At 34.5% G+C, this 11,258-nt stretch overlaps 1 pseudogene; it reads left to right on the top strand.

The window, feature by feature from the left end:
- Positions 1-1,534: 1,534 nt before the first annotated feature.
- On the top strand, positions 1,535-1,958 carry LOC148577392 (uncharacterized; annotated as a pseudogene).
- The last annotated feature ends 9,300 nt before the right edge of the window (positions 1,959-11,258 follow it).

The raw sequence follows: 11,258 nt of genomic DNA, 5'->3' as shown, positions 1-11,258 counted from the left end.
CGAACTAATGCGCTGATTCTCCTTCCTATTGATCCTATTGAATTTCCTTGATCCAAGGGTTATCTTTGAAGTTGTCAATTGAATTGTGTCTAGCAAACTTCATTGCTTGAGCATCCTTGTTTATTTGGAATTGGATACTCTGTCTCGAATCTATGAGTATGGTCCTTGACATTTGCCTCTCCTTTCTAAAGTTTTGTATCCTTCTGAGTAGACTCGAGAATTGTTTTGATATCACGTGCAACTTGTAGACGTAGTAACGCGATGCGTTAGTTCTTTAAGACGTGATATGTGTATACGGAAGTTGAAGCCGTAGGTGTGCAACGTTATGAATTTTGGGTGTTTCGTTCCTTGCGAACGGGCTTGCAGTTGTCTGGCCTATGATTGGATGTGAGGATTGTAAAGTGCTTAATGGGGTTGGAAAGTTGAAGCTTGGAGATTGAGATGAGATTAGTGTGCGGAGGTTAAGCACGTTGTTTTAACCCCATCATGTTTCACATGTTTGAACCATGTCATCATTGCTTTGTGAACGCCCATCTTGATTTGCATCCTATTTGGTACCTCAAGTTTTTGTAAAGCTTTGAGATCATATGACCTTGTGCGTTGAGCCTATCTTGTAACGTTTGATTTGCAATCACACCCCTACCTTTGTATCCTTATGCATACGACCATCCAAGTATTTGAAAACCATATATATATTTATATTTTGAGATACATTTGCTTCTCCCCTAAATGTGTTCAAGGATGAACTGTTATGAAATTTCTTTCGTTTTGTATCAATTTTCGAGGACGAAAATTTTTATAAGGTGGGTGGGATGTAAGACCCAGAACTTTTAAAAAGTCTTATCATGATCAAGTCTCAAATCATATAGTTATTTATAGCCTTAATTTCGAAAATCAGTTTATTAAAGATGATTAAGGCAAGTTTTGATTTATTGGATTTGAGATAAGTTATGATTATCATCCAATTTCACAATTATTAGATTATTTTCTATATTTGAATTATAAAGTTGATAGTTATGAAATAATAAGGATTTTATATGATTTGGATTAGATAAGTAATGTTTTAAATATTAATATTGCTATTTTAGAAAAATAAAGAAATTAAGTATATTATTTCTAATTATTTGATTTGGGCATTTTATTGAAAATAATTTGTGAGATTGGTGAGCAAATGATATTTTCTATATATAATTAGTGTTGGATTTAACTTGGGTTTCAATTACTATATTATTCCCAATTTTAAGTGAAATTACCAAAATGCCCTTAACCCTAAGTTTAAAATAATAATAATAATAATAATAAACCCTAATGCCCTATCCCTCAGCCGCTGAAACCCTAATCCTATTGCCTCTTCCAAAATCAGCGGCATTCATGAGATAGAACAGAGAGAGAAGTTGAGGAACCAGAGGGAACCGGGGAAAGGGAATCAGAGAAGAGGGACGGTGCGACGCCGGCGAGGTGAGTGACACGGAGGAGTGGGAGATGCGTCGCGGTTAGTGGGCCTCGCCGCCCGTGGCTGCTGTCATCCCCAACAATGGAGGAGCGAGAAGTGGGTGAACGCGAGGAGGGAGAGTGGGAGCTCGCGAGGGAGCTGCCGCCGTCGAAACTGAGTTCGCCGTCGTCATTGGAGCCCGTCGCCGCCAGCTTTGACAGGTCTCTGCAACCGAATCCATCCTTCCCGCCGCCACTGGAAGCACGAACAGAGAAGAGTCGCCTTCGTCGGAACCACCGCCGCCACTGCCAGCTTCCACCTCCATCGTGGTTGACTATGGATGAGAGTGGAGGAAACTGCCTCTCTCTGCCGTTGAAATCCTCCGCCGCTGCTGCTTGAGTCTTGAGCTGCTGCATCAGCCACCGCGGCAGGTGTCGCTGTTGGAAAGGAAAGCTGCGCCTCTGTGTTTCTGGCAACCGGGAGTGGTTCTATGACTTCCGGGACCACTGCCGAAGCTCCGGGCTGAGCCTCGGCCGCCAGGAACGTCTCTGCTGCCACTGGGTCCCACCGGTGGTAAGAATTTTAAGTTTGGTTACTGTTCTTTTGGATTTCGGAAAGAGTATTGACACTGCGTGGTTGTACAACTGCTATTATCAGAAATTCGGGCTGCCGCCGTTATTCAGAATTTATTAACGGAGCCGCTGCCGAGTCGTTTTGGAGTTGCGGCTGTTTCGTTTTGCTAATCTAGTGAGTATCTCTATTTTGAAAGCCTTGCGTTAGTACCTTGTTGTGCTTGGTTAATGACTATGAGTTTTGGTAACGTGGGGTCGAGTCCTAATTGTTATGTGTTGCGATTAGAGTTGGTGAGATTGTTGAGAATGCAAGTGGAGCCGAGTTGCTGGCTGCAGTTGGATTTGGGTTGAGGCGAAGAGGACTCTGTGAGACTTTTGGACTATGGAATTGCGTTTTGAGGTAGGGGCACTTTCCAAAAACTATATTTTGTGTATTGGAATTATTACATATGGATACTGGTGCGAGATATTGTGTATTTAGTGATTGTATCTGCCTTATGTATTATTTGATTGACTCGAATGACTATGGATGTTGGTTTGGTTGAATTGTTGTATGGCTTTGTGAAATGTAATGTCTGAAGTTGATTCTTTAAAGATTTGAGATATGAGTTTAATCCGTTGAGGATTGGTTTGAATTGATTCAATTATTTTGATGATGTGAAAGATAGAATACTCTTGAAATTCAGCCTGGGTTGCTTAAATTGATTTGGTTTTGATAAATGATTTAATGCTGAACTGATTCTTTAAAGCTTTGGAAAGGAGTTGATTCAGTTGATATTGGTGTGATTTTGAAATGGTTTTCTTGAGATATGCCAATGAGGCGACTGTTGGATTTAGCTTGATTTTGAATTGATTTTGGATTCTGGACTGTTGAAAAGGATTGTGGAACGGTTTAGTGGGGACCCGAACCGGGTGGCAAAGTCCAAGTTTTAGGGGAGGTGCTGCCGAAATTTCTATAAAATCCGAGTCTTTATTGAATGTTGTCTGGAAAAATGATGAGTTAAAGACTTCTACTATTTTACTTGACTTATCAAGAAAAGAATGATTCATGCTTTTGAAATGAATTATTAAAGAGGAAATTGTGATTCAGTCTTGCTTCTTAAGAAAGGCATTGTATCTCTTTCAGAAGAAAGTTATTTAGATGAGACTTGTGTTTTAAAGCTGTTTGGATGTGAAAAGGGTTTATGCCTTTGAATTTGACTTGGGGGTTTTAATTAAAGAAGTTTCAATGACTTTGAAAGAACCTGAGTGTCTATTGACAAGTTTCATTTTGAAATGTTTTGAGAAAGGTTTTGAGTACTCTTTGAATTCTGAATTCTTGCAAGACTAAAACAATTTTTAACAGTTGAAACGTTTTAGAATTTGTCATGGGGGTTAAAGTTGGTTTTGCCTAAGTAAAGGAAACAGCTTTGAAGGAAGTAAATGATTACGTGACTCGGTTTGGCTTAGATCTTATTTTATTACTCAAATCGGAAAGCCAAGGTTTTAACGATTTTAAATGAATTTGGCGAAATGAGTTATGCTATTCTCCCCTAAGGACTTGGGACTCTGCCGAGGAACTTTTGTTACAAAAATCCCATTGTTGGATGGGTGATTTTGAATGATTCAAAAGGAATCTTTAACTTTCCATGGTTTTGGAAGTTTTGGAAAGAGGAAGCCGAGAGTGGCTTATTTCAAAAAGGGAATTTTCCTTGAGTAAAATTGGCTTATGAGCCTGAGATAATTTGAGACATGAGATCTTTAAAGCCAAGGCTGAAAAGAGTTGAAACTTGATTTCAAAGTGAAATGAATTGAGAAAATGATTTATGGCTTAAATGCCGATTTCATGAATTTGATGATTTTGAATGTGGAAGTGCTGTTTTATTATGAGCCGGAATGGCTATGTATGATTATGAATATTGACTGGTTCTGGATTGAACCGTGAGCCGAAATGGCTGTGTGTGATTATCAATATTGGCTGGTTCTGGACTGAACCGTAAGCCGGATGGCTGAGATGGATGTTGATCCATGGATGAGAATGAATGCATGTATATGCTGAATTATTGATAATTGTGATTTTTGCACTTCCACTATTGGAGATGAGGGTTTCCCTGGGTAGTAGCAATGGCTAGCCACCATGTGCTCCAGGTTGAGACTCGAAGCTCTGTTAACCCAATGTCGTAAGTGTGGCCGGGCACTGTGAAAGGCCCGGATGAGCTCGCCCCCATAAATATTCACCAGTGATGGTGATGGATAAATATTCACCAGTGAGGGTGATGGATATGGATCATGATTATGATCAAGTTTATGATGAGTATAACTCCAGTTGGGGATGCACGACAGAGGGACAGTCCAATGGTTAGCTACCAGGACTTGTCGGATTGGCTCTATAACCGACAGATGATATCATCAGCCACTAGGGACAGGCATGCATCATATGCATTTGTGTGACATTGGTTGGGTGTGCATATTATACTTGGTTTGCCTATGTGATTAATTGCTGACTGTTTTACTTGTAATAACTGTTTGTTTGTGCTTGAACTTCCTATCTGTGTTTGCATCTGGGACTCTGTTGGATTGTGGTGATTGGTTGTTGGTTGGATTGTTTGGGCCTAGGGCCGTGGTTGGAAAGAGATGAACTGACGGTTGATTTCGGTTTTGTGTTTTTGGTTTGGAATAAAATTATGAAAGGCTATTTTGGTTCCGCATAGATAAACCGTTTTGAAAGGCTTTTGAGTTTTGAGAATTGAACGGTTCTTCTTTCCGAAAAGACTTCCGACTTTACTTTCATTGTAAACCGTTGTTTTTGAAAAGAGGCATAAGACGGTTATGAATCACTGGTGTGGTTATCTTCATGGATCCTATTACAGTAATTCCCAAAAACCCTCTACTGAGAACCCTTTCGAGGATGATGTTCTCACCCCCATACATTTTTCTCCTTTCAGGATATGGGCGCAGAAGTTATGAAGAGCTTATTTAATTGTTGTTGTGATGCCCTGTATCGTTTTAGTTATGGTTTATTGTACCCTCGCCTTTATCTTGATATATTCTGTAAGAGGGATAGGAAATTGTATTGGATTATGCTTGTAATAATTTTTATATATATGTATGTATATATATATATATGTATGTACTCTTTATGAGTTTCTGTAAGTTGTATGGATGTACGTTGTATATCAAAAGTATTTTTTGGAGCGATATTGCGGTTTAAAGTTTCAAACAGGCTCATATTTTAGTATTAATTAGTATAAGTGTCGTCGTAATATCCGAGCTATCAGAGTTGCGCAGCCGGAAGCGTTGTCTTTGGTAGTCAGGGTGTTACAAGATGTCTTTGGTACGGGTTGTGAGATGGATCAAAAACTTGCGAGTCGAGACAATTTATCTGATTGGAGCGATGGGGTGGGTACTTATAAAGATACTCCGACACTTAAGTCTGAATAGATTTAGGAAGTACATGTGTGTGAAATGAGTAATGTAACTGAGGGTATCTGGCACCTCTTTATATAATTTGAGGCAGTTATCTTATCTTATCTTATCTATTTTATCCATTAATATAAAAGATATATTTGATTATATTGATCTTCTAAATATTTATTTTTTAAGATTATTATGTAACAAAAATTTAAAAACATAATTTAATTCAAATAATTTAAAATTAATATTAGATATAATTTTTTTAAATATCTATCTTTTAGAATCAATATTCCATAACTTATTTTTAAATATTTTCGTTATAATCTTATCTTTTTTTTTAATTTGAAAGTAAAAATTAGATATAATATTAATTTTAAATCTTTTCGTTATAATCTTATCTTTTTTTAAATTGATAGTAAAAATTAGATATAATATTAATTTTTAAATTTATTATATGTAGTTATTTTAAAGCCACTTATTAACCTGCGCCAAAAATCAAAATTTTAATCAAAACCGCCCTTTTGTTTCAGGGATTTCAGATTTAGAGTGCCTTCTCCCTCCTCATATCACAGCTAGGGTCACTTCCTTCTGCGTGCTCTGCCTCCTGCCTGTGGCCGCTGCTGATCTTCTGGGACGAAGCTAGGCAAGCCTCGGACCTCACACCTCAGGCAACCTCCACGCTCGTGCGTCACGCTCAAGGCTACAACCCCACTCGCTCACACTGCTTTGCTCATATTGTTCTACCTCCTACATGTGGCCACCTCCTCCGGTCTCTGAACTTGCACCCCCGCCAGCCTCAGACATTGCACCTGAGGTGACTTCCACCCTCGTGCTTAGCTAGATTGCCCTTTCCTCCTTCTTCTCTCTGTGCATCCTCTGCCAGGTTCCAATTTTTATGAGTAGTGATTGTTACTCTGCTAGGTTCATTGTTAATTTATTTTTTTAATTGTTAATTTGATTGTTACTCAGCATTGTTCATTGTTAATATGGTTGCTAATTTTTGTGCATCCTCTGCCATCTTGATTTGTGTTTTTTTTTATTTATTTATGCATGATTTTTCTATTTTTAATGTCAATTTCAATAATATGTCAATCTTTGTTTGCGAGTAACCAAGCAATTCAATATGTGTATATGCTGAGACTGAGATTGAGAAGATGCATCTATGTAGATTGTGTATCATTCATCAGTTATATAAAACAATAAAAAGTAAAGATGGTGCTATATCTAGATATATGGATCAGTGTTTAAATGATGTTGCTGATGTTGCTGGATATATTGTGTTATTCAATATTCATTTGGTAATCTCCCCAATTCAAGACTGTAATCTAAGTTAAAGTGATTGGTAATGCTATAGATTGCTTCTAAGTTTCTTAAACATTCTTTTATATAACAAGTTTAAAAATTGATATAATGTTAATATGTTAGAGTAGTCTTAAAATTGTACCTTCTTTCTTTGAAATAATTAAGATTTTATGATTTTGAAAAAGGAAAAAGAGCTAATTAGCGACTTTAATTTGCTGTTTTTTTTATAGTCAATGATTCAGTGTGGTCTTTACTTGTAGAAGCTTTTATAGGCAATAAATAATAAATAATTAATAGGAATTGAAGAATGTGATCTTGTTTTTATTTTTTTAGTCATATGGTGTGTGTAGTCCTTATACAATTTTAAAATTTGTGAACCCCTTCGTGAATAGTTTAAGTTTGTTAACCTTTTCATTGTATCCTTTGTATGGCTTCTTTTTAGGAAAGCGGGAGTCAATAACAAGCTCTACGCACTACAATTCGGAGCTATTCAGGCAGTTCCTAGCGGCTTAGGACAGTTTGTAATTATCGAAAAGGCAATAATTTCTCTCGAGGCAACACGCACACATACTTTGGTGGAGACTACGACATAAGCATGTATTCTTATGAAGAAAGGAGTAAAAAGGTATTTATGATTGGAACTTTGTTGCTAGAACACCTAGCGTTGTATTATGTGATAATTTGATGTGATTGAGTTTGGTTTTTGGTTATGAATTATAATTGTCTTTGCTATTATTGTGATTATGATTTAATAGTTGGATTTACTTTGATTGTGGTTGTGTTGCGATTATTATTTTGGTTGAGTTGAGTTCTTGTGAATGAACTATGTTGCTGCCTTGTTGAATTGGTAAATTAAAAACTAGGAGGGAATAATTAAGGATTCGATGCAGATGATGATTGAGGTTGTTATACTTGTATCGCACACATGGATGTAGGTATGAGGGTCCAATATAAAAGATGTATTTGTATGTACACTTTTGATTGAGTGAGTAATAAGAGTTTGTGTTGGAATATGTGGGAAGCAACAGTTTTTTGAAAGGGTGTTAGAATGATGCAATGAATTAATGAAATTTTTTCTAGAATGCATAAGGCAGGGTAACTTTACATTCCTTTCTTGTTTGTGGAGTAAGTGACCAACTATAATACAATATTTTCAACATAAATAAGTGATAAATTAATTATAGTATTTTTTGTTTCCACTTTTTATACAATCTATCCCTTTCACACATGGAAGCGTAAAATGAAATATGATGCGGACAACTAGCAATGATGATTATAAAATTAAAACAATGAATAATAACAGAGTTTCGTTTGGTGTTTTATTTGGATGCCTAAAACTAAAAGTGATGAAGAAGAATATATACTCAAATGAAAGGAATGGAATTTATTAGGACAATCCTACTTATAATTTTTTTTTTACATAAACATATCATAATGTAATGTTCAGTACTTATAGATTACTTATAGATTCTTATGCAAAATACTTGGACCCGTAGATTTACCTTATATTGGCTTTCCACCCTATATAAATATTAATTTAGCTATGAATGATTCAAAATGCTCATGTGTACATATATCTTAGTAGTTAAGTACTAAAGCACAGTAGCACCTTATTTTATATCCTAATTAATTATTTTGGCAGCTAAGTATTATTTTACATTGTTATTATTTTAATTCTTTCAATGATGTACATGTTACTGAAATTTAAATGCAATGTGTTACTAATCTTATAAATCTTTGTTGTTTTAGATGTCATGTTCTAAAAAAATAAAAAACACCTGTCAATTAAAGTACAAAAATCTGTTAATAAGGATAAGTTTAGTACACATAAAACTAAACTTTCATACCCTAAACCTACAAAATTATGAGCTCCAGTTACTTCACATGTATCTAAAAAGCCTTCAGCATTACCACCCTCTTCTTCACAGCTACCACAAAAATTCAAGAAAAATTTACTATCATCCCATGCCGATCATACACCATCACTATCTCCATCACCATCACCAGCTGAATCACCATACTGTTCACCTATCCAACCTCAATCATTTAAAGATGTTCCTAATAATGAATGAAATTTACATCATGCTCACTCATCGGATGAAAATCATCAAGATGAATCTCTTACTCAAGAAGGTGAACCTGTCACTCAAGAAGGGCTCTTGAAAATAGTGCCTTTTGAAAACGAGTAAGTACAACAATCAGTTTTGTGTTTTAACGTTCTCTCTATATTGCTTCTATTGTGAATGCATGTGTAATTACTCATTATTTGACTTGCTTATAGGTTTAATCCATGTACTGCTATTTGTCAAGTAATAGCTGCCATTAAAAGCAAATTTTCAGAATTCTGCCCTACATGGGAACATGCCAGTGTTTAAATATGAGATTTGTGGTTTACTGAATTTAAGGTAAGTATTTATTATCATTTTTTGCATATTTTGATATTATACATAGTGGGTAATTCATTGTATATGTTTGTTCTCTTTTATAGAAAAATTGTGTATGGGATCCTCAACACAATGCAAGAGTTTGTCAAATTTTTTAGATTAAAGGAAGTGCTCGATTAAGAGGGTTGATGAAACAGGAGAGAGTCAATTATTCAAAAGACTCTAACTATGTACCAAAATATATTCCTGCACCAATTTGGCGTCAACTATTGCATTATTGGGCTACAGATCCGTATTTTAAGAACTGGTCAGCAGCAAATACTGTGAATCGAGCATCAAATGCTAGAAGTTCCATGTACACTGGTGGTTCCATATCTATGGGTGAACATGCACGCAGAATAGTAAGATAAAAATAGTTTAATTTTAGTCTTGTTCTTATTATTTGCAATGTTTTCTTATTCTTTTTTCTTTCCTGTGGATTAAAATTATAATATTATAGGAGAAAACTACGGGAGTCAAACCTTCTCTAGAGGAGGTTTATACTAAATGTCACACCAAAAAAGACAAAAGTTGGATTGATGAAAGATCTGAGAAAGTCATTGTATGTGATGCTAATTTGTTCTTCTTTTTGTTTTTTTCCAACTGTTAACTTTCACTATATGTTAGTATTTGTTCATGGCATATTTAGTTGCGATTAAAATGAATTGATTTTGTAGGGAGAATTCAAAAAGTGAAAGACAGAACTTTCTCAAGTAGCTTTATCCTTGGATAATGAGGGAGATGTTGAGGTATCTAAGGAAGGCTTAGATATACCAGATGATTATACTATTTGGAACGAAGTTGTGACAAAGAGAAAAAAGGAAGCTGCTTTTGGTTTAGGTTCTTTTGGTTTAGATCTCTCTTCAAAGTTGGATTCCAGAAATTGTTCAGAGAAATCCACCGACAATCTAAATATTGAGCAAGAACTTCACATGTGGAAAGAAAAGGTAAAGGAGCAAAAAATGATCAACGAAGAGCAAAAGGTTAAGTTAAAAGATGCTGAGCACAAGTTAAAAGATCAAGGACGTCAACTAAAAGTTCAACAGAAAATAATTGGTTCTACTGAAAAGATAATTCATGCGTTATATAAAAAGTTGAATCTCCCACTTCCTTCAGCCTTGTCTGATCCTACGGAAGATGAGCTTGGGATAGGCTCAAGTGATGATAACATGAGTGATTGATATTTGGAGTATATATTTTTTCTGATTTAGTTTAAGAAATTTTTAGGTGAATTAGTTAGTACATTTTATTTTATTCATGATATTCGACCTTTTTAAAGGCTTTCCTTGTTTTAGTTTAAGTATTTTTTTTCTCATTTTAGTTTGATTACATTTATGGACAAAAGTATTTTAATAATAAATATTTTTTTAACTCTTTTATGGTAATTAACTTTTTTATGATTTTATTATGTGTTTATAATTTCGATGACGTAATATGAAAAAATGATTATGATGGTCTTAATATAGAAAGCAGATCGAATATAATTTATTTTTTAAATTATTTATATATTAAATAGCAAATTATTTTGTATGAAAATTGTTTGAAATATTATATTAAATTTGTAGAAAATTTGTGCGAAAATAATTTTTTATTTTGTATGAAATTTGTTTCAAATACGTAAATTCTTTTAAATTAAATTTGTCTGAAATTTAATTGAAAAGAAATATTTGATTTGTCTAAAATTTTTTTGAAAAAAATTTGTTATATTTGACTAAATTTGTTAGAAATTTGTTTGAAATAAAGTATATTTTTTGTTTGAAATTTGTCTAAAAAGAAATATTTTTATGTTTAAAATTTGTCTGAAATACGTTGTCTTTATATTTGCTAATCTGTCTAAAATTCGTCTAAAATACATCATAATAGTTAAAAATCTAGCAGATAAATGCCTATTCGAAATCTGTCACAAAATCGTCTGAAAAAAATTTTGGACGAAATTTCAGACAAAATATAAATTAGCAATAAGGATTTTTGGAACAAAAAAATTCATCCCAATTTTGTTTGAAAGAAAAAATTTGTCTCTAATTTGTTCAAAATTTATTTCAATTTCGTCTTAAAATTCGTCCGAAACAGCCCTATTTCTAGTAGTGTATTAGGCAATCTTGAGTCATGAATACCCAACTCATGTTGGTGATCTAG

This window comes from Arachis ipaensis, chromosome B1 (genome assembly GCF_059453495.1).
Source record: "Arachis ipaensis isolate K30076 ecotype BB chromosome B1, ASM5945349v1, whole genome shotgun sequence".
NCBI classification, from domain to species: domain Eukaryota; kingdom Viridiplantae; phylum Streptophyta; class Magnoliopsida; order Fabales; family Fabaceae; genus Arachis; species Arachis ipaensis.
This window is presented reverse-complemented; position numbering and strand designations above follow the sequence as displayed.